We start from the raw sequence: 25,158 nt of genomic DNA, 5'->3' as shown, positions 1-25,158 counted from the left end.
GTATTTTACTTGTACATATCTATTCTATTTATTTTATTTTGTTAGTATGTTTGGTTTTGTTCTCTGTCTCCCCATTTTAGACTGTGAGCCCACTGTTGGGTAGGGACTGTCTCTATATGTTGCCAACTTGTACTTCCCAAGTGCTTAGTACAGTGCTCTGCACACAGTAAGCGCTCAATAAATACGATTGATGATGATGATGATAGAGAGAGCAGGAGTTAGAAGTGACTATTTCTACTGAGGCAAAAATACAGCTTATTCAATGCCAAAAAAATTTTTGTCCCCAGGTATTCAGACAAATCAGGTTTGGAAACAGAAATACCTGGAACGTTATATGAAACCTTTCCTTTGTGGTTTCAGAGGGATCTCATTTTTGCCAATGGGTTCCTCAATACTGATGGGATTTTTAAAAGCTCTGACGGCACCACCAGGAACCCATTTCAGAATTCTCTGATGTATCATAAATGTACCCACCAAACTCATTACTCTTTGCAAATGCTAAAAGTGAAGGAAACCATTTTGCATTCAATACTTAAATATTTGATTATGAAAAAAAAGTATTCACTGGTTAGTTTTTCAGAGCATAGGCCTGAGTGTCAGAGGACTTGCTCTCCACTTCGTGTTGTGTGACTTTAAGCAAGACACTTCTCTGTATTTCATTTTCTTCATCTGCAAAATGAGGATTCAAAACCTGCTCTTCCTCCCCCCTTAACAAAATGCTTAGCACAAAGTAAATGCTTAACAAATCCTTCCATTATTATAATAATTATAATTATTGATGTTATTATTAACATTAGCAGTAATGTAGTGTAGTGGAAGAGTGCTAATCTGGAAACCAGAGAACCCCAGCTTTGAATCCAAACTCTGCCACTGGCCAACTGTTATGTCTTGGAGAAATCACTCTATGTTCCTCAGTTTCCTCAAATGGAGAATGGGGATAAAATACCTGTTCTCTCTCCCTCTTAAACTGTGTGCTCTGTGTAGAATAGAGATTGTGTCATTATCATCTTGTATCTATCGAAGTCTTAGCACAGTGCTTGTCACGCAGAACTCAATAAAGTAGAAAAATCAGGACAACTAAATTGAAGAGAAAAAATGAATTCAGGTAGAGCAATTTGGAAATGAAAAGAATTTAAAACCAGGATATCATTATAGGAATATTTTTTTATGATTCAGATTTCAAATATAACAAGTACTTGGTGTTTGGGGACTTACACAAAACTTCATAACCAGACTTGTTCCCTCAAAATCTCAACTCGGGGAGCTGAATCTTGGCCAGAATTGTATTTTTTCTCTTAGTAATAATTGTGATGTTAAGGGCTTACTCTGAGCCTAGAACTATACTGAGGGCTGAGGTAGATAACAGTGTGGTTCGGTGGAAAGAGCCCGGGCTTTGGAGTCAGAGGTCATGGGTTCAAATACCAGCTCCCCTACATGTCAGCTGTGTGGCTGTGAGCAAGTCACTTAACTTCTCTGTGCCTCAGTTACCTCACCTTTAAAATGGGGATTAAGACTGTGAGCCCCCCGTGGGACAACCTGATCACCTTGTAACCTCCCCAGTGCTTAGAACAGTGCATTGCACATAGTAAGCGCTTAATAAATGCTATCATCATTATTATTATAACAAAGTATTCAAGTAGGACACAGTCCCTGTCCTGCATGGGTCTCACAATCTAAAGGGAAGGGAGAAAAGACAGTTGATTGACATTTTACAGATGAGAAAACTGTGGCACAGAGAAATTAAATGACTTGCCCAATGTCACGCATTCTGCTGTGTTGGAAAGTATCAATTTATATTAAATTAATGAAATTCAAAAGAGCCACCAACCAATTCTGGCTAATCATTGATCAGGGATGAACAAGGAATGAGAAACAACACGTTATTTTCCTAATATCCTTAAGATTAATCAGTCAATGAATCAGTGCTATTTACTGAGCATCTACGGAGTGCTAGGCAGTGTATTAAGCAACTACTTCTCACTTCATATATTGCAGACCACCCCTCTCCCCATTTTCAAAGTCTTATTAAAATCACATCTCATGTATCTTGCCGCCGACCTCTTGCCCATGACTTGCCTCTGGCCTGGAATGTCTTCCCTCCTCATATATGTCATTTATGTCCTTGGATCTGTGTCCTTTAGGCACTTGATATTCACCACCCACCCCTGGACTTGGTCCCACAACATTTATGTCCACATCTGCAATTTATTTTAATGTTTGTCTCCTTCTCTAATAATAATGATGGCATTTATTAAGCACTTACTATGTGCAAAACACTGTTCTAAGCACTGGGGAGGTAACAACGTGATCAGGTTGTCCACGGGGGGCTCACAGTCTTAATCCCCATTTTACAGATGAGGTAACTGAGGCACAGAGAAGTGAAGGAACTTGCCCCAAGTCACACAACTGACAATTGGTGGAGCTGGGATTTGAACCCATGACCTCTGACTTCAAAGCCCGGGCTCTTTCCACTGAGCCACGCTGCTTCTCTAAGCTTCTTATGGGCAGGAAATGTGTCTACCAAATTTGTGGTATTGTACTTAAGTGCTTAGTACACTGGTCTCACACAGTAAGTGCTCAATTAATCCATTCATTCAATCATATTTATTGAGCACTTACTGTGTGCAGAGCACTATACTAAGCTCTTGGAAAGTACAAATTGGCAACATATAGAGATGGGCCCTTCTGAACAGCGGGCTCACAGTCTGTAAGGGGGAGACAGACAACAAAACAAAATGAATAGACAGGTGTCAAAACCACCAGAATAGACAAATAGAATTGTAGCTATATACACATCATTAATAAAATATAGAAATGATTATGTACAAATGTATACAAGTGCTGTGGGGAGGGGAAAGGGGTGGGGCAGAGGGAGGGAGTGGGGGTGATAGAGAGGGGAAGAGGAGCAGAGGAAAGGGGTGGGGGGCTCAGGCCTCCTTGAGGAAGTGAGCTCTCAGTAAGGCTATGAAGGGAGAAAGAGAGCTAGTTTGGCAGATGTGTGGAGGGAGGGCCTTCCAGGCCAGGGGTAGGGTGCCCAATAAATTCCTTTGATTGAGAGGGTACAAAAGTAGCAAGGGAAATGTTCCCTGCCCTTAGGAGCTTGCAGTACAACGGGAGAGATGGACAGACAAAAAAAAAAAAAACTTTACAGGTAGCGAAAACCAAAGAAATGCCAACTACAAAGAAGGAAACAGTGTAAATCTATTGACCAAACTGCTGAAAAGTTAAATTAATAATTTAATATACAGATAAATGCATTTAGTACAGTGTTCTGTGTATAAAAAGCTCTCAATAAATATCATTTATTGATTGATCATTCATTCATTCAATTGTATTTATTGAGAGCTTACTGTGTGCAGATCACTTGTACTAAGTGCTTGGAAAGTACAATTCAGCAACAAAGAGAGACAATCCATGCCCACAGTGGGCTCACCATCTAGAATAGGGGTGACAGACATCAAAACAAGAAAACAGGCATCAATAGCATCAATATAAATAAATAGAATTAGAGCTATATATATACACCAGAACAAGTAAAACAGGCATTAATATAAATACATAGCATTATAGATATGTACATATATACACAAGGGCTGTGGGGCAGGGAGGGAGGGTAGAGTAAAGGGAGAAATTTGGGGTGACGGGGAGGGGAGGGGGAGCTGAGGAAAGGGAGGGCTTAGTCTGGAGAGGCCTCCTGGGGGAGACGTGCCTTCAGTAGGGCTTTGAAGGAGGGAGTGTGATTGTTTGGCAGAATTGAGGAGGGAGGGCATTCCAAGCGAGAGGTAAGACATGGGTTGGGGTCGACGGCGGGACGGGAAAGATTGAGGCCCAGTGAGAAGGTTAGCACCAGAGAAGCGGAATGTGCGGGCTGGGATGTAGAAGGCAAGAAGCGAGGTGAGGTAGGAGGGGACAAAGTGATGGAGAGCTTTGAAGCCAATAGTGAGGAGTTTTTGCTTGATACAGAGGTTGATAGGCAACCACTGGAAATTTTTGAGGAGGGAGGTGACGTGCCCTGAAAGTTTCTGTAAAAAGATAATCCATGTAGCAGAGTGAAGTATAGATGGAAGATGGGAGAAACAGGAGGTTGGGAGATCAGAAAGGATGCTGATGCAGTAATCCAGTCAGGATACGATGAGTGGTTATACTAACCTGGTTGCGGTTTGGATGAAGAGGAAAGGGCAGATTTTGGCAATTTTGTGAAGGTGAGACCGGCAGGGTTTGGTGCCGATTTGGATGTGGAGAACATTTCTTGGCACATAGTGAGCACTTAACAAATACCATCATTATTATTAAGTGTGAGGTAAATGAAAGATCAGAGCCAAGAATGACACCATGTTTGCGGGTTTGTGAAATGGAAAGGATTGTAGTGCCACCCACAGTAATGGGAAAGTCAGGGAGAGGACAGGGTTTGGGAGGGAAGATAAGGAGCTCAGTCTTGGACAGGTTGAGTTTTAGTTGGCAGGAGGACATCCTGGTGGAGATGTCCTGAAGGCAGGAGGAGATGCCGGCCTGGAGGGAGGGAAAGAGGACAGGGAGGAGACATAGACTTGGTTATCATCCTCGTAGATGTGATAGTTGAAGTTGGGAGCAAATGAGTTCAGCAAGGGAGTGAGTATAGATGGAGAATAGAAGGGGACCAAGAACTGACCCTTGAGGAATTGAGGAACCCCTACAGTAAGGGCATGGGAGGAGGAGGAGGAGCCCGCGAAGGAGACTGAGAATGAATGGCCAGAGAGTTAAGAGGAGAACCAGGAGAGGATGGAGTTAGTGAAGCTAAGGCTGGGGAATCTGTTGAGGAGAAGGGGATGGTCGACAGTGTCAAAGGCAGCTGAGAGGTCGAGGAGGATTAGGATGGAGTAGGAGCCGTTGGATTTAGCAAGAAGGAGGTCACTGGTGACATTTGAGTGGGTGACCTCTAAATGACCTTTGAGACCTTTGAAATTGATCATAACTCTGTATCAGAAGAATTTCAGTGTTTAAATGAAATCAGTTTCGCCCTGATGCATCTCCTACCTGGTATCATAGAGTGGTTTAAAAGAACACCTCAAAAGATCATTAACAATATTATTATTGTTAACAATATTATTACTTACAATGTTGTACTTTCCAATTATTAACAATAATAATGATATTTGTTAAGCACTTACTTTCTGCCGAGCACTGCACTAAGTGGTGGAATAGACGCGAGACAATCAGATCCTGCCTGGGGCTCATAGTCTAAGTAGGAGAGAGAAATGGGTATTGAATCCCCAGTTGACGCATAAGGGAACTGAGGCACAGAGAAGTAAAGTTACTTGTTCAAGATCGCACAGCAGACAAGTGGAAGAGCTGAGATTTGAACTCAGTTCCTCCAAATCCCATGCCCATGCTCTTTCCTGTAGACCACACTGCATCTCATCATTCCATCATTAGCTCCAGGGACAGGAAACACATAGAGATCTTCACATTGAAAGGAAGTTAGTTTTCATTGAGTTGAATCAAGTTCACTTTTTGAAATCCCTATCTAACGTTGATTGGGAGCTGGGGTTAAGAGAAGTACCAGTCACTCTCATTGGTAATAAAAATAATGATAACTGTGATATTTATATATTACATATTACTCTATTTTACTTGTACATATCTATTCTATTTATTTTATTTTGTTAGTATGTTTGGTTTTGTTCTCTGTCTCCCCCTTCTAGACTGTGAGCCCACTGTTGGGTAGGGACTGTCTCTATATGTTGCCAACTTGTACTTCCGAAGCGCTTAGTACAGTGCTCTGCACACAGTGAGTGCTCAATGAATACGATTGATTGATTGATTGATTATTTGTTAAGCACTTACTTTGTTCCAGGCACTGTACTAAGTGCTATGGTGAATACAAGCAAATTGGGTTGGACATAGTCCCTGTCCCACATGAGGCTCACAGCTCACAGTCTTAACTGCCATTTTGAGGTAACTGAAGCACAGAGAAGTGACTTGCCCAAGGTCACACAGCAGACAAGTGGTGTTGTTGGGATGAAAACCCAGCTCCTTCTGACCTCCAGGCCAGTGCTCTATTCACTAGACCACACCACAGTGTTTCTCTACTAGTTTGTATTAGAGCACTATATTGCTCTATATTTCCTCTAATACTGAGGAAAAGGAATAGAAAGAAAAACTATTGTTCCACGGTTATGAACTGGGAGAGAAAAGAGACATTTTACAAGAAGCAGCATGGTGTAGTGGATAGAGTGCGGGCCTGGGAGTCATTAGGTCATGGGTTCTAATCCCAGCTCTGCCATTTGTCCGCTGTGTTACCTTGGGCAAGTTACTTCACTTCTCTGGGGCCTTAGTTACTTCATCTATAAAACAGTGATTGAGATTGAGCTCTTCACGGGACAGGGACTGTATCCAAACTGATTTGCTTGTAGCCATTCCAGTACTTAGAACAGTGCCTGGCAAATAGTAAGTGGCTAACAAATGCCATAATTACCATAATTACTATTACCTTGTATCTGCCCCAGTGCTTAGTACAGTGCCAGGCACATAGTAAGTGCTTAACAAATACCATAATCATTATTATTATCATCTTGATTTCACTCATTGGATATAGATTATAACTGGAAAATTTTTTCAGTTTTTTTTTCAAATTAGGATTTGGGTCAAAGTGGGTTCTATCCCAAGCAGCACAATGACCAGGTTCATTTAAGTTCCCCTCTGAAAGTCTTTCTTGACTGCGTCCATTCCATGATATTGTTACTTTTCGTCTGCATCCTATTTTCTTGGCCTAGCACTTGGGAGAATTTGCCACGTTCAACTCAGGATAGGAAAAAAGGATTGAATGCTCATTTTAGGCATTTGTCAACCAATTTAGCTAAATGGAAAGCATTATAAAGCACAGGAAGGAAGGAAAAGATAAAAAGAGAAAGGAGTAAAAACTGAACTATGATTGAGTATGGGCAATAGTAAGTGATTACACTCACTTCACATGTGCAAGGAAAGTCCCTGAAAATATGCTCTTTGCACAGAGGAGTTAAGTGACATTGAAAGGAAGAAATGATCCTTTTAATCTGTCTGGCAAGCCTCACCTGGAATAAAATATTCCACTCTTAATACTTAGATACTAAAAAGATCTAGCATTGTTCAGGGTAATCTGAGAGACTGACATGATTAAAGGGCTCGGGGAAGCAATTTAGGTGGCAGATTAAGAGTAAAAATATATTTAGCACTGGCCAAATTGCAACCAAATGGGTAAAGGCTTAAAAGGACTGTGGGTGTTTGAAGAGTGAAATTTTCAAGTAAGAAAATTAGTAATTAGAAGACATATGATAGTCTTAGTATTACTTTTCATCTACATCCCTCATGAGTCCTCGAATATGGCATTCAAAAGGAAAGGGAAAACCATAACAATTTTATAAGATCCTGAAAGAGTTGCAAGGGAAAATCAAAGTCAGAGTATTTCACTGAAGTGGGCAAATAGTATTACATTATGGTGTCACACGTATTTCTAGTTTTTTTTTTGAGCTCTGTTACATAACCATATGTTGCCAAGAAATTCTGGTTTTTTTGCTATATTGAGCTGGGGTCCCAGGTGGACTGTACTTCCACGGGTGATAGCCTGTTGGATCAGACTAAAGGATAACCCACCCCCATATTCTACTCAACAGTTGAGTCAAAGAATATTTCAAAGAGCTGTGCAGTGGCTACTACCATCAATAACTAATTGTACTTATTGAGTGCTTACTCTGTGCAGAGCACTGTATTAAACACTTGGGTGAATAGAATACGACAGAGTTGGTAGACACATTCCCTGCCCAAGTTGAGTGTACAGTCTAGAGGAATACAAACATCTATACAAAAATCCTATACAAACATTTTTATGGTCAAGGATAAATGCTAACGTCTGCTTTTCTTTTGAAGTAGCGTGACCTAGACTGTAAGCTCTTGTACTTAATACATATTGTACTCCACTCTTGGGAGAGTACAATATAATAATAATAATAATTTTGGTATTTGTTAAGCGCTTACTATGTGCAAAGCACTGTTCTAAGCGCTGAGGAGGATACAAGGTGATCAGGTTGTCCCATGTGGGGCTCACAATCTTAATCCCCATTTTACAGATGAGGTAATTGAGGCCCAGATAAGCGAAGTGACTTGCCCAAATTCACACAGCTGACAATTGGCGGAGCCGGAATTTGAACCCATGACCTCTGACTCCAAAGCCCGGGCTCTTTCCACTGAGCCACGCTACAATATAATAATAAAACATTTTCCCTGCCCACAATGAGCTTACAGTATAGTGGGGGAGACAGATCTTAATATAAATAAATAAATTACAAATATGTACATAAGTGCTATATGGCTGGGAGGGGAAAGAACCAAGGGAGCAAATCAGAGAGAAGCAGAAGGGAGTAGGAGAAGAGGAATGGAGGAATTAAGGAAGGCCTCTTGGAGGAGATGTGCCCTCAGGAAGGCTTTGAAGTGGGGTAGAGTAATTGTCTGTCAGATTTGAGGAGGGAAGGTGTTCCAGGGCAGAGGAAGGACATGGGTGAGGGGTTGACGTCAAGATAGGTGAGATGGAGGCATAGCAAGAAGGTTAGCATTTGAGGAAGAAAATGTGCAGGCTGGGTTGTAGTAGAAGAGTAGCAAAGTGAAGTAGGAGGTGGCAAGGTGATGGAGTGTTTTAAAGCCAATGGTGAGGAGTTTTTGTTTGATGCAGAGGCGAATGGGCAGCCACTGGAGTTTCTTGAGAAATGGGGAAATATGTCCTGAGCCTTTTTGTAGAAAAATGACCCTGACAGCAAAGTGAAGTATGGACTAGAGTGGGGAAAGACAGAAAGCTGGGAGCTCAAACAACATTTCCCCACTCCTGGACTGGGAGTCAGAGGCCCGAATTTATTATGAATATTAATGTCTGTCTTCCTTTCTAAACTGTGAGCTCCTTGTGGGCAGGGAATGTGTCTGTTTGTTCTTGTATTGTACTCTCCCAAGTGTTTAGTAAAGTGTTTTGAACACAAGCACTCATTACCACAATTGAGTGAACCTGGGTTCTAAGCCTGGCACAGCCAGTTTTTTATTTCAAATGGTATTTCTTTAGAACTTACTATGAGCCAGGCACTGTACTTAGCACTGGGGTAGGTAAAAGCTAATCAGGTTGGACACAGTCCAAGTCTCACACGGGGCTCACAGTCTTAATCCTCATTGTATAGATGATAGCAAAGTGGCAGAATTGGGATTGGAGCCCAGGTCCTCTGATTCCCAGACCCGTGCTTTTTCCACCAGGCCATGCTACTTGTTGTATGCCCTTGGACAAGTCACTTAACTTCTCTGTGCCTCGGTGTCTGCAACTGTAAAATGGGAAAATAGTACCTGTTCTCCCTTCTTTTTAGGCTTTGAGCCCCATGAGGGGCGGTGACAGTCAAATCTGATTATCTTGTATATACCCCAGCACTTGGTACAACGTTTTACACATAGTAAGCTCTTGACAAATATAAAAATAATGTCACTGAAGGCAGGGCTCATGTATACTAATTGTACCATACTCTCCCAAGCACTTATTACAATGCTTTGCAAACAGTAAACGCTCAGTAAATATTTTTGATTGATCAAGGGAAGGGGCATGAGGATAATAGCTTGAGATAGGTGAAGGGGGTCAACATTGTAGAGGTCATGTCAAGGGAGCTAGTGGGCTTTTGTAGTAATAACAGTAATAATGATGTCCAAGACTAAGCTCCTTATCTTCCTTCCCAACCCTGTCCTTTCCCTGACTTTCCCATCACTGTGGACGGCACTGCCATCCTTCCCGTCTCACAAGCCCGCAACCTTGGTGTCATCCTTGACTCCACTCTCTCATTCACCCCTCACACCCAATCTGTCACCAAAACCTGCCGGTCTCACCTCCACAACATCGCCAAGATCCTCTCTTTCCTCTCCATCCAAACCGCTACCTTGTCTGTTCAATCTCTCATCCTATCCTGACTAGATTATTGCATCAGCCTCCTTTCTGATCTCCCATCTTCCTGTCACTCCCTGCTTCAGTCTATACTTCACTCTGCCGCCCGGATTATCTTTCTACAGAAATGCTCTGGGCATGTCACTCCCCTCCTCAAAAATATCCAGTGGTTGTCTATCAACCGTCGCATGAAGCAAAAGCTCCACACTATTGGCTTCAATGTACTCCATCCCCTTGCCCCCTCCTACCTCACCTCCCTTCTCTCCTACTACAGCCCAGCCCGCACATTCCGCTCCTCTGCCACCGCTAACTTCCTCACTGGGCCTTGTTCTCACCTGTCCCGCCATCGACCTCAGGCCCACTTCCTACCTCGGGCCTGGAATGACCTCCCTCTACACATCCACCAAACTAGCTCTCCCCATCCCTTCAAAGCCCTACTGAGAGCTCACCTCTTCCAGGAGGCCTTCCTGGACTGAACCACCCTTACCCTCTGCTCCTCCTCTCCTCTCCATCGCCCTCACTCTTTCCCTCTCCCCTACCCCCTTCCCCTCCCCACAACGCTTGTGTATATTTGTACATATTGATTACTCTATTCATTTTATTAATGATGTGTATATATCTTTAATTCTATTTATTTTGATGGTATTGACACCTGTCTACTTGTTTTGTTCTGTTGTCTGTCTCCCCCTTCTAGACTGTGAGCCCATTGTTGGTAGGGACTTTCTCTGTCTGTTGCCAAATTGTACTTTCCAAGTGCTTAATACAGTGCTCTGCATACAGTAAGCCCTCAATAAAGTGAATGAATGAATTCATTCATTCAATGATATTTATTGAGCACTTACTGTGTGTAGAGCACTATACTAAGTGCTTGTAAAGTACAATACAATAATAAAGACATTCCCTTCCCACAACGGGTTTACAGTCTTGGGGGTGGCGGGGTGGGGGGAGACAGACATCAGAACAAGTAAATAGGCATCAATATAAATAGAATTATAAGTGCTGTGGGGAGGGGAAGAGGGGAAAGAGCAAAACGAGTGAATCAAGGTGAAGCAGAAGGGAGGGGGAGCTGAGGAGAAGGGAGACCAAAGATCCGGGGGGTAGAAAAGAGAGCAGAGGCACGTGGGGGCCCATAATAATAATAATGGTGGTATTTGTTAAGCGCTTACTATGTGCAGTTTACTATGTGGAATTTATTAAGTGTTTACTATGTGCCAAGCTTCCCAGACTTCCCAGACTTCAGGAGGCCTTCCCAGACTGAGCCCCCTCCTTCCTCTTCCCCTCCTTCCCCGTCCATCCCCCCTGCCTTACCTCCTTCCCTTCCCCACAGCACCTGTATATATGTATACATGTTTGTACGTATTTATTACTCTATTTATTTTACTTGTACATATTCTATTTATTTTATTTTGTTAATATGTTTTGTTCTCTGTCTCCCCCTTCTAGACTGTGAGCCCACTGTTGGGTAGGGACCGTCTCTATATATTGCCAACTTGTACTTCCGAAGCGCTTAGTACAGTGCTCTGCACACAGTAAGTGCTCAATAAATACGATTGAATGAATGAATGAATTGAATGAATGAATGAAGCTCTGTTCCAAGCACTGGAGTAGATACAAGGTAATCAGGTCAGATACAGTCCCTGTCCCACATGGAGCTCGCAGGCTTAATCCCCATTTGACAGATGAGGTAACTGAAGCACAGAAAAGTTCATTCATTCACATTATTGAGTGCTTACTATGCTTACTACTTACTACTTTGCTTACATCAAGCAAAAACTCCTCAATCTTGGCTTCAAGGCTCTCCATCACCATGCCCCCTCCTACCTCACCTCCCTTCTCTCTTTCTACAGCCCAGCCCGCACCCTCCGCTCCTCTGCCACTAACCTCCTCACTGTACCTCGTTCTCGCCTGTGCCACCGTCGACCACTGGCCCACGTCTTTCCCCTGGCCTGGAATGCCCTCCCTCCACACATCTGCCAAGCTAACTCTCTTCCTCCCTTCAAAGCCCTACTGAAATCTCATCTCCTCCAAGAGGCCTTCCCAGACTGAATCCCCTTTTTCCCCTCCTCCTCCCCATCCCCCCCATCCTACCTCCTTCCCCTTCCCACAGCACTTGTATATATGTTTGTACAAATTTATTACTCTATTTTACTTGTACATATTTACTATTCTATTTATTTTGTTAATGATGTGCATTTAGCTTTAATTCTATTTGTTCTGACGACTTGACACCTGCCTGCATGTTTTGTTTTGTTGTCTGTCTTCCCCTTCTAGACTGTGAGCCCGTTGTTAGGTAGGAACCATCTCTATATGTTGCCAACTTGTACTTCCCAAGGGCTTAGTACAGTGCTCTGCACACAGTAAGTGCTCAATAAATATGATTGAATGAATGAATGTGCAGAGCACTGTACTAAGCACTTGGTAAAGTACAATACAACAATAAACAGTGACATTCCCTGCTCACAGTGAACTTCAGTCCAGAGGGGGAGCCGAGGGGGAGAGATAGACATGAATACAAATAAATAAAATTACAGATCTGTAGATATAAGTGCTGTGGGGGTGGGATGGGGAAGAGCAAAAGGAGCAAGTCAGGACAACGCAGAAGGGAGTGGGAGATGAGGAAATGTGGGGCTTAGTCTGGGGAGACCTCTTGGAGGAGCTGTGTCTTCAATAATAATAATAATAATAGTGGTATTTGTTAAGTGTTTACCATGTGCCAAGCACTGTTCTAAGTGCTGGGGTAGATACAAGGTAATCAGGTTGACCCACATGGGGCTCACAGTCTTAATCCCCATTTTACAGATGAGGTAAATGAGGTGCAGAGAAGTTAAATGACTTGCCCAAAGTCACACAGCTGATAAGTAGTGGAGCTGGGATTAGAACCCATGATCTCTGACTCCCAAGCCCGGGCTCTTTCCACTACACCATGCTGCTCCAATAAGGCATTGACAAGGGGAGAGTAACTGTCTATTGGATTAGAGGAAGGAGAGCATTCCAGATCAGAGACAGGACGTGGCCTAAGGGTCGGCGGTGAGACAGGTGAGATGGAGTGATTTGCCAAAGGTTACAAAGCAGATAAGTGGCGGAGACAGGATTAGAACCCATATTTTTCTGATTCCCAGGCCCGTGCTCTAGCCACTAGGCAATACTGCTTCTCACTGGTGGCTGAGGCAGAGTAAAGCTGAAGGTGAGCAGAGTTGACAAGTGACCAGAAGCTGATACAGGCACGCCTGGCCAGGATATTATGAGTGACCAGACCAGGATGGTGACCATTTGAATGGAGAATAATAATAATGGTATTATTGGAGAAGAAGAATAATGGAGAAGAAGAGATAGGTCTGGAAAAAATTGTGGATGAAAAATTGACAGGATTTAGCCATGAGATTGAATGTGAGAGTTGAGCAACTGAGGAGTCCAAGACAATCCTGAGACTAAAGGGTTAATATGTGAACCTCATCTATGGGAATCTAGGTGCCCGGGGACAGTGTCTACAATAAAGGATTCTCAAAGCAATCACACTATCCTACCTACAAGGGCATATTGACTCCAGATTATGAGAATTGGAGGAGGATGCCAAGCAAGTGTCATATTTGCAACGAAATGATGTTCAGAGTAACGGTCTCAACCGATCATAAAAATAATGGTATTGTTACGTGCTTACTATATGTCAGGCACTGTTCTAAGTGCTGGAGAGATAAAAGCTAATCAGGTTGGACACAGTCCCTGTCCCACTTGGGGCTCACAGTCTTTATCCTCCTTTTATTCATTCATTCATTCAATTGTATTTATTGTGCGCTTATTCTGTGCACAGCATGTACTAAGCTCCTGCGAAGTACAAGTCAGCAACATATAGAGATGGTCCCTACCCAACAACGGGCTCACAGTCTAGAAGGGGTAGACAGACAACAAAACAAAACATGTAGACAAGTGTCAAAATAATCAGAACAAAAATAATTATAGCTATATGCACATCATTAACAAAATAAATAGAATAGTAAATATGTGAGGCCCAGAGAAGTGAAATGATTTGCCCAAGGTCACACAGCAGACTAGTGGAGGAGCTGGAATTAGAACTTCTGACTCCCAAGCCCCTGTTCTATCCACTAGGCCCCATTGCTAAACAGGGTTGATTTGGTCCTGTGCAGAAGGGTCCAAGGCATTGCTTCCAAGGCAGTCTGCAGCCAAAATTTCTGACTTTCTCACCAATGTTTTCTTAGTTATAGTGTATTTTTCGAGATGGCAAAGACTTGGATTCAGTTGGAAAAAGCACAGACCACAGTGTATATGATCTCCATTGGTGATCAGCCCTGTTTGTTTAACATTATCTGAGCTGGGGAATTCCCTTGCTTTCGTTGGAAATCCCACCATTGAAACTGAGCATTCTTGTGGTGGCTTGATGATAAACTCTCTACTTTGAAGCTGTGAAAAATAGGCAGGTAAATTCCAAAATGATGTCCTAATAGAGAAAGAAATGTTGAGAGAAAATAACCTCTGATATTGGATAGCATGTGATTGCCCTCAAGAAAGCCTAACAAAATTGTTTCATTGCCAATTTAATTCCTCCGGAGCCGTTCTCTGCCCCAGTTGCTTTTTAACATCATTTCCCTGTTGACTGTAAGCTCGTTTTGGGCAGGGATTGCATCTCCCAACTCTGTTGCTTCATACTCTGCCAAGCGCTTAGTACAGTGCACACAGTAAGCTTTCAATAAATACCACTGATTGCTTTGGCATCATCTGAGCACTTTAGTACCCACATGCCCTTGTAGCACTTAAGAAGATTTTATATTTTATTGCTTCCTCTAATCTGTAATTTATTTGTATCCTAAGATCCAAAAGGGCAGAGTGCACAGCACATGCTCAATACTTACTATTGATTGACTGGTTAATGGATCGAAAGGGGGCATTTCATTGTTGAAACCCTGGGAGTGTTGAGTGATGGAGATATTTGCCAGCCTCACTGTTGTGATTCTCCAAACTCTGCCTAATTAGCTTCCTTCAGCACCTTACACCATTCCCTCCACAGATTCCACAGTGGAATGAGAAGCAGTGTCCCCTAGTGGCTAGAGCATGGGCCCAGGAGTCAGAAGGATCTGAGTTCTAATCCTGCCCTGCCACTTGCCGGCTGGTCACTTAACTTCTCTGGGTCTCAGTTACCTTATCTGTAAAATGAGGAGTAAGACTTTGAGCCTTATGTGGGACATGGATAATAATAAATAATAATGATGGCATTTGGTAAGTGCTTACTATGTGTGAAGCACTGTTCTAAGCGCTGGGGGGATACAAAGTGATCAGATTGTCCCCTGCGGGACTCATAGTCTTAATCCCCATTTTACAGATGAGGGAACTGAGGCTCAAAGAATTTTTTGTGACTTGGCCAAAGTCACATAGCTGACAACTGGAGGAGCTGGGATTTGAACCCATGACCTCTGACTCCAAAGCCTATACTCTTTCTACTGAGCCACGTGTGTCCAACATGATTACTTTCTATTTACCACCGCACAGAGAACAGTGCCTGGCACATAGTAAGTGCTTAACAAATGCCATAAAAAATATTAGAATCCTGAGATTATCTAAAGCAGTTGCAACTTTTGTTTACTTTGTTCATGATGCTTTATTAAAAAGCATTTTTAATTAAGGTTGTCTATTATGTCACCTATTATACAGTCTCTATTGGTAAATCAACTAACCTATTTGATAATATTTTAACATAGATTTGCCTTTGAGACTATGTTCATTGTAAACAGGGTGGATAGGAGAAAGATTTAGAGGCAAAGTGTGGCAAAATCTCAGGAAAAATAATTCAATTCAGTCATATTTATTGAGCACTTACTGTGCGCCGTGCACTGTACTGAGCACTTGGGAGAGTACTAAATAACAATAGACACATTCCCTGCCCACCAATATGACATAGCAGCAGAAAGATGGAAGACAGTGCAGTAGGTAGGTCAGACAGCATTCAACCATCACAACTGAGGTGGTTGTTGTGGTCAGCAACGTCTACCAACTCTATCATATTGTACTCTCCTAATATTGTTCTGTGCACTGTAAGTGCTCAATAAATACCATTGATTCATGAAGACCGCAACCCGACAGGGAGAAATAAAACCAGTTTTAAGCACTGGGGGTAAAAAATGAAAGAGGAGCGATACTCATGTACACACAGCACACAGGAGGTTGTCCTTCAAAAAGACATTGGCCACCAATTCTCTCATCTTTGAAACTGTAGGACAGCTCTCTGTATAAATATATAGAAGGAATGCGTCTCCCTTTTCACATTTACTGAACCTTCAGGATTCAGCAGCAAAATCGTATTTCACAAGGTTTAGTTTCATTTATCTTCTCATTTTATGACTTGAGTTTTACAGATTTATCCATAAGCAAACCACTTCAGTGTTTGCATAGCTTGAGGTTTGCATTAGCTGACACCTCCCTCCGGATCTTCCCTCTGCCACTTGAACTCTTTACAAATTTTTAACCATCAATGAAGAGATAATTCAGAACACTAATCCTATCTTGGGGGCTTGGTTTTCTTTAGGAAAGGACATTATTATAAAAGGTCCTAAATTATTGATCTTTAGGGAACATTATTTTACAAGGCAGCACTTAAACAATCCTATATACTAATCGAATTGCTTTTATGAATGGAAATATCAGCCACTAAGTTGCACCCTGACTTTTGATCTCAGCAGCCCACATCCCATAAGCTTTTTCCACCAGTTTAAAATTCATTAAAGCTCATATTTCACTTTCAAGGAGCATCAAAAGGTGTCACAAGCCACCTGATCCTGGGTAAACATGATCTCTTCCAAACCAGCTTCCAGGATTGAATGAAAAATGGAAATGTCTATCTCATCTATATGCTATCTTGTTCATCTTGCTGCCAACCTTTCACTCATGTCCAGCCTCAGGCTTGGAAATCCTTCCACCTTCATATCCAACAGATGATCACTCTTCCCACCTCCAAAACCTTGGTAAAATCACATCTCCTCCAAGAGTCCTTCTTTGTCTTCTCCCACTCACTTCTGCATTGCCCTGACTTATTCCCTTTATTCATCCCCCTTCCCAGCCCCACAGCACTTATGTACCTATTTGTAATTTATTTATTCATTCATTCGATCGTATTTATTGAGTACTTACTGTGTGCAGAGCACTGTACTAAGTGCTTGGGAAGTACAGTTCAGCAAAAAATAGACAACCCCTTCCCACAATGGGCTCACAATTAGAAGAGTGGAGACAGACATCAAAGCAAATAAATGGGCATCAGTAGCATCATTATAAATAAATAGAATTATAGATATATACACATCATTAATAAAATAAATGGAATTATAAATATGTACAAATATACATAAGTGCTGTGGGTTGGGGAGGGAGGTAGAGCAAAGAGAGTGAGTAGGGGCAATAGGGAGGGGAGGTGGAACAGAGGAAAAGTGGGGCTTAGTCTGGGAAGTCCTCCTGGAGGAGGTGAGCTTTCAGTAGGGATTTAAAGGGTGGAAGTGTGCTGGTTTGTTGGATGTGAGGAGGGAGGGCATTCCAGGCCAGAGGTAGGATATGGGCCAGTGGTCATGGGTGGAACAGGCGAGAATGAGGTATAGTGAGAAGGTTAGTACCAGAGGAGTAGAATGTGTGGGCTGGGATGTAGAAGGAGAGAAGGTAGTTGAGATAAGAAGGGACAATGTGATGGAGAGCTTTGAAGCCAATAGTGAGGAGTTTTTGCTTGACATTTATTTATATTAACATCTGCCACCCTCCAGACTGTAAATTTCTTGCGGGAAGGAAATGTGTCTGTTTATTGTTATATTGTACTCTCCCAAGCACTTACTACAGTGCTCTGCACAGAGTAATTAATAAATATGATTGTCTAGGTTTTCATTTCCCCTACTCCCTCTCCCTTCACTGTTGCCCTTGCACACAGTAAGCACTCAGTAAATGTGATTGAGTAAATAAATTTGTACCCGTTATTCACCCCACCTTCAGTTCCATAATACCTATGGACATAGCCATAATTTATTTTAATATCCTTCTCCTCCTCTAGACTCTAAGCTCCTTGTGGATAGGGATCATGTTTACCAACTATTATACTGGACTCTCCCAAGTGCTTAATGCAGTGCCCTCTGCACAGTAAGTATTCCATAAAAATGATTGATTGATAGATATGCTAGGAGTAATCCATTCCATGTGTCATTCAGACAAGTGGAACGGTAGGGCTCACACTCTGGTGAATCACATAAGCCTTCCTCATGATTCAGCTGGCTTCTGAACTACCAGACAGTGTGTCACTTCATAACAAATGTGTGTTTCTTTTGGATTTGGGGAGGCAGAATGAGTTTGCTTATCAGAGGCCCATAGAAAAAAGGCATTCCATTACTGTGCCCAAACTTTCATATCCCCTACAATGTTGAACTCAGTTTATCATCGTGAAGCAACAATTTCCATTTTGAAATTTCAGTTTCCACAGGGTGACATAAAGACAAAGAAATAAAGTCAAGTTTGGTTAATCCTGAAGCTGGAATTCCTCCTCACAATAATGGAAAAGCATTTGGGTCTGGTTTAACCTTCTCCTCTTTCTCAAGTTAGTTTACAGCTCATCTGTGTCTGGAGGAAGCATGAACTGTTCTTGGATTCCTCCCCCAATAATCCAAAATCTGCCAAATGCCTTATGGATAGTCAGGCACGTCTGAGCTTCGAATTGTCATCTGAGACCACTTGAAAAGCTCAGGGACAACAGTTCCCAAATAGGAGATCTTTCTCCCATAGCAAAGTCAGATGCTAAATGACAAACTGGTTAGTTTGTGATGGTTTGTCATTCATTCATTCATTCAATCAATCATATTTATTGAGCACTTATTATGTGCAGAGCACTGTACTAAGCACTTAGGAAAGTACAATATAACAATAATAACATCCCCGCCTACAATGAGCTTACAATCTAGAGGTGGAGACAGACATTAATGTAAATAAATGAATTACAGATATGAACATAAATGTTGTAGGGCTGGGAGAGGGGATGAATAAAGGAAGCAAATCAGGGCAACACAGAAGGGAGTTGGAGAAGAGGAAAGGAAGTATTAGTCAGGGTAGGCCTGTTGGAGAAGATGTGCCTTCAATAAGGTTTTGAAAGCTGGGGGAGTAATTCCCTGTAGGATTTGAGGAGGAAGAGTGTTCCAGACCAGAGGCAGGAAGTGGGCAAGGGGTCTGCAGTGAGAAAGATGAGATTGAGGTACAATGAGAAGCTTGGCAATAGAGGAGCAAAGTCTTCGGGCTGGGTTGTAGTAGGAGAGTAGCCAGGTAAGGTAGATAATAATAATAATAATAATAATAATGGCATTTATTAAGCACTTACTATGTGCAAAGCACTGTTCTAAGCACTGGGGAGATACAAGGTGATCAGGTTGCCCCACGGGGGGCTCACAGTCAATCCCCATTTTACAGATGAGGTAACTGAGACACAGAGAAGTTAAGTGACTTGCCCAAGGTCACACAGCTGGCAACTGGTGGAGGCAGGATTTGAACCCATGACCACTATCTCCAAAGCCCGTGCTCTTTCCATTGAGCCATGCCGCTTCTCTAGATGGGGACAAGGTGATGAAGGCTTTTTCAACCGATCCATTAGTATCTTGATTTAGGATACACCCACAATACACAGCTCTTTCCATCTTCTAAGCTTATGGTGAATTTTAACAGAGCATCATGTGACCTTTTTATGGAATATGTCAGCACTTAGTATGTGTCAAACACTGTTCTAAGTGCTGGGGTAGGTATAAGTTAATTAGATCAGACAAGGTCCCTGTCCCACATGGAGCTCACAGTCTAAGTAGGAGGAAGAACAGGCAACTCATCCCTTATATCCCCATTTTACAGTTGAGGAAACTGAGGCACAGAGAAATTAAGTGAGTTGCCCAGGGCACATAGCAAGCAATTGTCAGAGCTGGGATAAGAAACCAGTTTCTCTGAGTCTGAGGCCCATTCTACTTCTTTATTTCTAGTTACTGTCCTTGCCTTATTGCATTAGCCCTAAAAATCTTGCTCTATATGGTGAGACCCCTTGGTTCATTTGCAACATATTTCCTGTGGTTATATTTTGCTATAAAGTCACGTGAGGAATATTGATTCCATTTTGCGAGGGCTGTTTAAATCCTAAATTGAGTGTCAAGGGCTAGGTTCCCAAGAAGAGTGTTTGACTTGGTGATTCATTAAGTGTTTCTTAAAGTCTAATTACCCTTAAGTAAACATGGTACTCTGAAAAAATGTTTAGGGGTAATCTAGACAAATTTTACAGATATCTCATCAAAGAAGACAGAGTTTCTTTCAAATATTTACAGAAGCAATGTAGCCTTGTGGAAAGAGCAGGTGCTTGGAAGTCAGAGGACCTGGATTCTAATCCTGGCTCCACCACTTGCCTGCTGTGTGACCTCGACCAAATCACTTCACTTTCCTGTGCCTCAATTCCCTCATCAGCAAAATGGGGATTCAATATCTGATCAATCAATCACATTTATTGCACACTTACTGTGTACACAGCACTCTTACAAAGTGCTTGGGAGAGTAAATAAATGAATATATATATAGTATATATAAAGTATATATATACTTTCATTCATTCATTCAATCATATTTATTGAGCGCTTACTGTGTGGAGAGAACTGTACTAAGCGCTTGGGAAATACAAGTTGCATTTACAGATATATACATAAGTGTTATGGGAACCAGAGAGGGGTGAATAAAGGATGCAAATCCTAGTGCAAGTGTGATGCAGAAGGGAGTGGGAGGGGAGGAAATTACGGCTTACTCAGAGAAGGCCTCTAGGAGGAGATGAGCCCTTAGTAAGGCTTTGAAGGTGAGAAGGGTGAATGTCTGTCAAATATGAAGAGGTAGGGAGTTCCAGGCCAGAGGTAGGATAGGGGGGAGGCTTCAGCAGTGAGAGAGATTAGCTCATATTACTGTCTCTCTTCCCCTCTAGGCCGTAAACTAGTATGCAGGGAACCTATCTGCTAATTATGTTGTAATGTGTTCTCTCTAGCACTTAGAACAGTGTTCTTTACAGAGTAATTGCTCAAAAAATACAATTGATTGATTGATTGATCAAGGTACAGTGAGTAGGTTGGCATTAGAGGAGCAAAGTGTGCAGACTGGGTTGTAATAGAAAACGGGGGAGGAAAGGAAGGTGGAGGCAAGGTAATTGAATGCTCTAAAGCCAATGGTAAAGCATTTCTGTTAGATGGATGGGTAACCATTGGAGATTCTTGAGGAGTGGAGAAACATGGACTACGGTTTTGTAGAAAAATAATCCTGGCAGCAGAGTGGAGTATGGACTGGAGTAGGGAGAGACAGGAGGCAGGGAGATCAGCAAGGAGGCTGATACAATAATCAAGGTGGGTTAAGATAAGTGCTTGCATTAATGTGGTAGCAGTTTGGATGGAGAGGAAGGGGGAGGATTTTAGCGATGTTGTGAAGGTAGAACTGACAGGAGTTAGTGATGGCATGAATATATGGGTTAATCAATGTAGGGATGGACAAAGAGAGAAGAAATCTGAGAAAGGGACCAAAATCAATAATAAAGTTAGAGGTGGGGTCTGGACAGGGTGATAAATGACAGTAACTGGAGTTAGTGGTAAAGGCAGGTGATATGGGCATTATAGAAAAGGAAAGAGAGGAATAGGGGAGGTGGAATGGTGAAAGAGTGGTATTGGAAAATGAGAAGGAAGCCAACTTTTCCACTAAGTCCTGGGGAGTGGGAGAATATGAGGTCCTTTTTAGAGAGAAGAGCAAGGGAGACTGTGTTTTCTGGGGATAGCTGGGTTACTGTTATGTCAAGGAGGATCAGTAACTGGATCAGGATTAGGATTAAGGGAAGCTTTCCAATTACGGAGCGGGGTTCCACAGGCCATATTCAATAATAATTTATTTCTTAATAATATTAATATTTATTAATGATAATAATAATTGTATTTGTTGAATGCTTACTATATGCCAGGCACTGTTCTATTCAAAGTGCTGGGTTAGACACAAGATCACTGGGTTGGATACAGTCCCTGTCCCACATAGGTCTTAATCCCTACTTTACAGATGAGGGAACTGAGGCCCAGAGAAGTTAAGTGACTTGCCCAGGATCACACAAAAGACAAGTAGCAGGGCTCGGATTATGAACCCAAGTCCTTCTAACTCCCAGGCCCACGGTCAGGGTACACACAGGCTGAGTCTGTATTGTGTATGTGCATGTGTGAGGTGGGAAGGGGAGCAGGGAGGAGTAGAGAGGACAGTGTGAGGGGTGGGGAGGGATTAGATGGGCATGATCAGTCAGGGGCCAGCATGGGGTGGGGGGAAAGGGGAATGAAGAGTTGGCAGCCTGGGACAGGGTAACAGGAATAATAATGATGGTATTTGTTAAGCGTTTACTATATGCCGAGCACCATTCTGAGCACTGGGATAGAAACAAGGTCATCATGTTGCCCCACATGGGGCTCACGGTCTTAATCCCCATTTTACAGATGAGGTAACTGAGGAACAGAGAGATTAGCTTGCCCAAGATCACACAGCAGACAAGTGGTGGAACTGGGATTAGAACCCACATCCTTTGACTCCCAAGTCCGTGCTCTTTCCACTAAGCCACGGGCTTTGGGGAGGACCCTGGGGGTGATACAGGACATGGGGAGGGGTTGGGTGGATGGAGATGATGGGGTTTGCTGGGAAGGAAGGACTGAGATGGGCTAATTAGATGGAGGGGATTAGGGGGACATATTTGGGTCAGAGAAGTTTAAGGGCTATAGACAAGGTTGTCAGCAGTAATAACTGCTTAGTCTGGTGGTTCCTTTGAGTAATTACTGAAATGAATGCAACTCCTTGGATCCTTGAAAATGCCCAGAATATCTTTTTTTTCCACTCCCCACCCCACGGCTTTCCTACTTGGACTGTGAGTTCCATGTGGGATCTGATTATCTCATATCAACCCTAGTGCTTAGTATAGTGCTTGGCACAAAGCAAGTGCACAACAAATATTATTATCATCAGTAGTAGCAGTCCGCCCTTTCCTCTCCATCCAAACCACTACCCTGCTGGTTCAATCTCTCATCCTATCCTGACTGGATTACTGCATCAGCCTCCTCTCTGATCTCCCATCCTCTGGACTCTCCCCACTTCAGTCTATACTTTACGCTGCTGCACAGATCATCTTTGTGCAGAAATGCTCTGGGCATGTTACTCCCCTCCTCAAAAATCCCCAGTGGCTACCAGTCAACCTACGCATCAGGCAAAAACTCCCCACTCTCGGCTTCAAGAGTCTCCATCACCTCGCCCCCTCCTACCTCACCTCCCTTCTTTCCTTCTACAGCCCAGCCCGCACCCTCTGCTTCTCTGCTGCTAACCTCCTCACTGTGCCTCGTTCTCACCTGTCCCACTGTCGACCCCCGGCCCACGTCCTCCCTCTGACCTGGAAAGCCCTCCCTCCGCACATCCGTCAAGCGAGCTCTCTTCCTCCTTTCAAAACCCTATTGAGAGCTCACTTCCTCCAGGAGGCCTTCCCATATTGAGCCCCCTCCTTCCTCTTCGCCTCCTCCCCCTCCCCATCCCCCCACTTTACCTCCTTCCCCTCCCTACAGTGCCTGTATATATGTTTGTACAGATTTATTACTGTATTTATTTTACTTGTACATATTTACTATTCTATTTATTTTATTTTGTTAATATATTTTGTTTTGTTGTCTGTCTCCCCCTTCTAGACTGTGAGCCCATTGTTGGGTAGGGACTGTCTCTCTATGTTGCCAACTTGTACTTCTCAAGCACTTATTACAGTGCTCTGCACACAGTATGTGCTCAATAAATATGATTAAATGAATTAATGAATAGTAATAGCAATAGTAGTGATAGCATAGTAAATGTTTCCCAAATTCTGTTCCTCCAAACTTGAGGTTGCAACCTCATTCCAAATTTTCCTATCAACGGATTCATTCATACAAATTTTTCAGTAATCCTTTAAAAGTGGCAGCTGAGACATCTTTTGAAAATTATCCCAAGCTCAAGTTTGAGGGTGTAGCTTTACTTCAAAGTCAATGATTGAAGACAGCATAGCAACCTACACAGAGATCGTTAGGCATAAAATCTTAAAAACCCAATCATTATATTTTCTTTCCTTTTTGTTTAGCATAGGTTTTTTGTATTTGTAGAACAAGGATGCTTTTCTTAGTGAAGTTTCCCAAGCATATCCTCGTCCTTTGTTTTTGTCTTTGACTCCTACAGTGATTGCAGAGTGTGTGTGTGTGTGTGTGTGTGTGTGTGTGTCTGTGTGTGCGTGTCTGTGTGTGTGTATTTTGAGGGGGGATTGTGAGGAAAGAAAGGGAGAGGGAAATTGTGGCTAAAAGACTGATGCAAGACCAACAATTCTTTCCACATTTCCCACACAGAAAGATGCTATTTACAGAGCCTGAGCACTTTTGTCACCTTCTAACCCAGAAGTTACGATAATTTTGCATCTCACAACCTAAGGTCCTTGTGCCTTCAGGACTTTGGGCTCTGCTGGGGATCCCTGCCTATCCCCTGAGAGGCTCCTTCATCCCCAGTGACCAGTGGGGGAGTGAGAAACACTATTTCTTCCCCTGGAGGTCATTCATTCTTTCATTCAGTCATATTTATTGAGCACTTACCATATTCAGAACACTGTACTACTACTAATAATAATGATAGCATTTATTAAGCACTTACTATGTGCAAAGCACTGTTCTAAGTGCTGGGGAGGTTACAAGGTGATCAGGTTGTCCCACGGGGGCTCACAGTCTTCATCCCCATTTTACAGATGAGGTAACTGAGGCATAGAGAAGTTAAGTGACTTTCCAAAGTCACACAGCTGGCAATTGATGGAGCCGGGATTTGAACCCATGACCTCTGACTCCAAAGCCCGGACTCTTTCCACTGAGCCACGCTGCTTCTTTAAGCGATTGGAGAGTACAATAGAGCAATAAATGGAGACAATCCCTGCCCACAGCGGGCTCACAGTCTAGAAGATTGTGAACAGAATCCCCGTTCAATAGTATGTAAGAGACAGGAAAGTGGCCAGGAGAAATAACATGGCCTCTATGCAGTATTCATAAATGTTATTAAAGAATTTGACACCATTAGAAGATGTAGACTCTGGAAATTAGTAAATTTGGCTGCATTAAGAAGTTCATCAAGTTTCTGAGACCTCTCCCATATCTACCAATTCTGTTGTATCGTACTCTGACAAGCGCTTTGCACAGTTCCCTGTAATAACGATAATA

Source organism: Tachyglossus aculeatus, chromosome 1, assembly GCF_015852505.1.
Source record: "Tachyglossus aculeatus isolate mTacAcu1 chromosome 1, mTacAcu1.pri, whole genome shotgun sequence".
Taxonomy (NCBI): Eukaryota; Metazoa; Chordata; class Mammalia; order Monotremata; family Tachyglossidae; genus Tachyglossus; species Tachyglossus aculeatus.
This window is presented reverse-complemented; position numbering follows the sequence as displayed.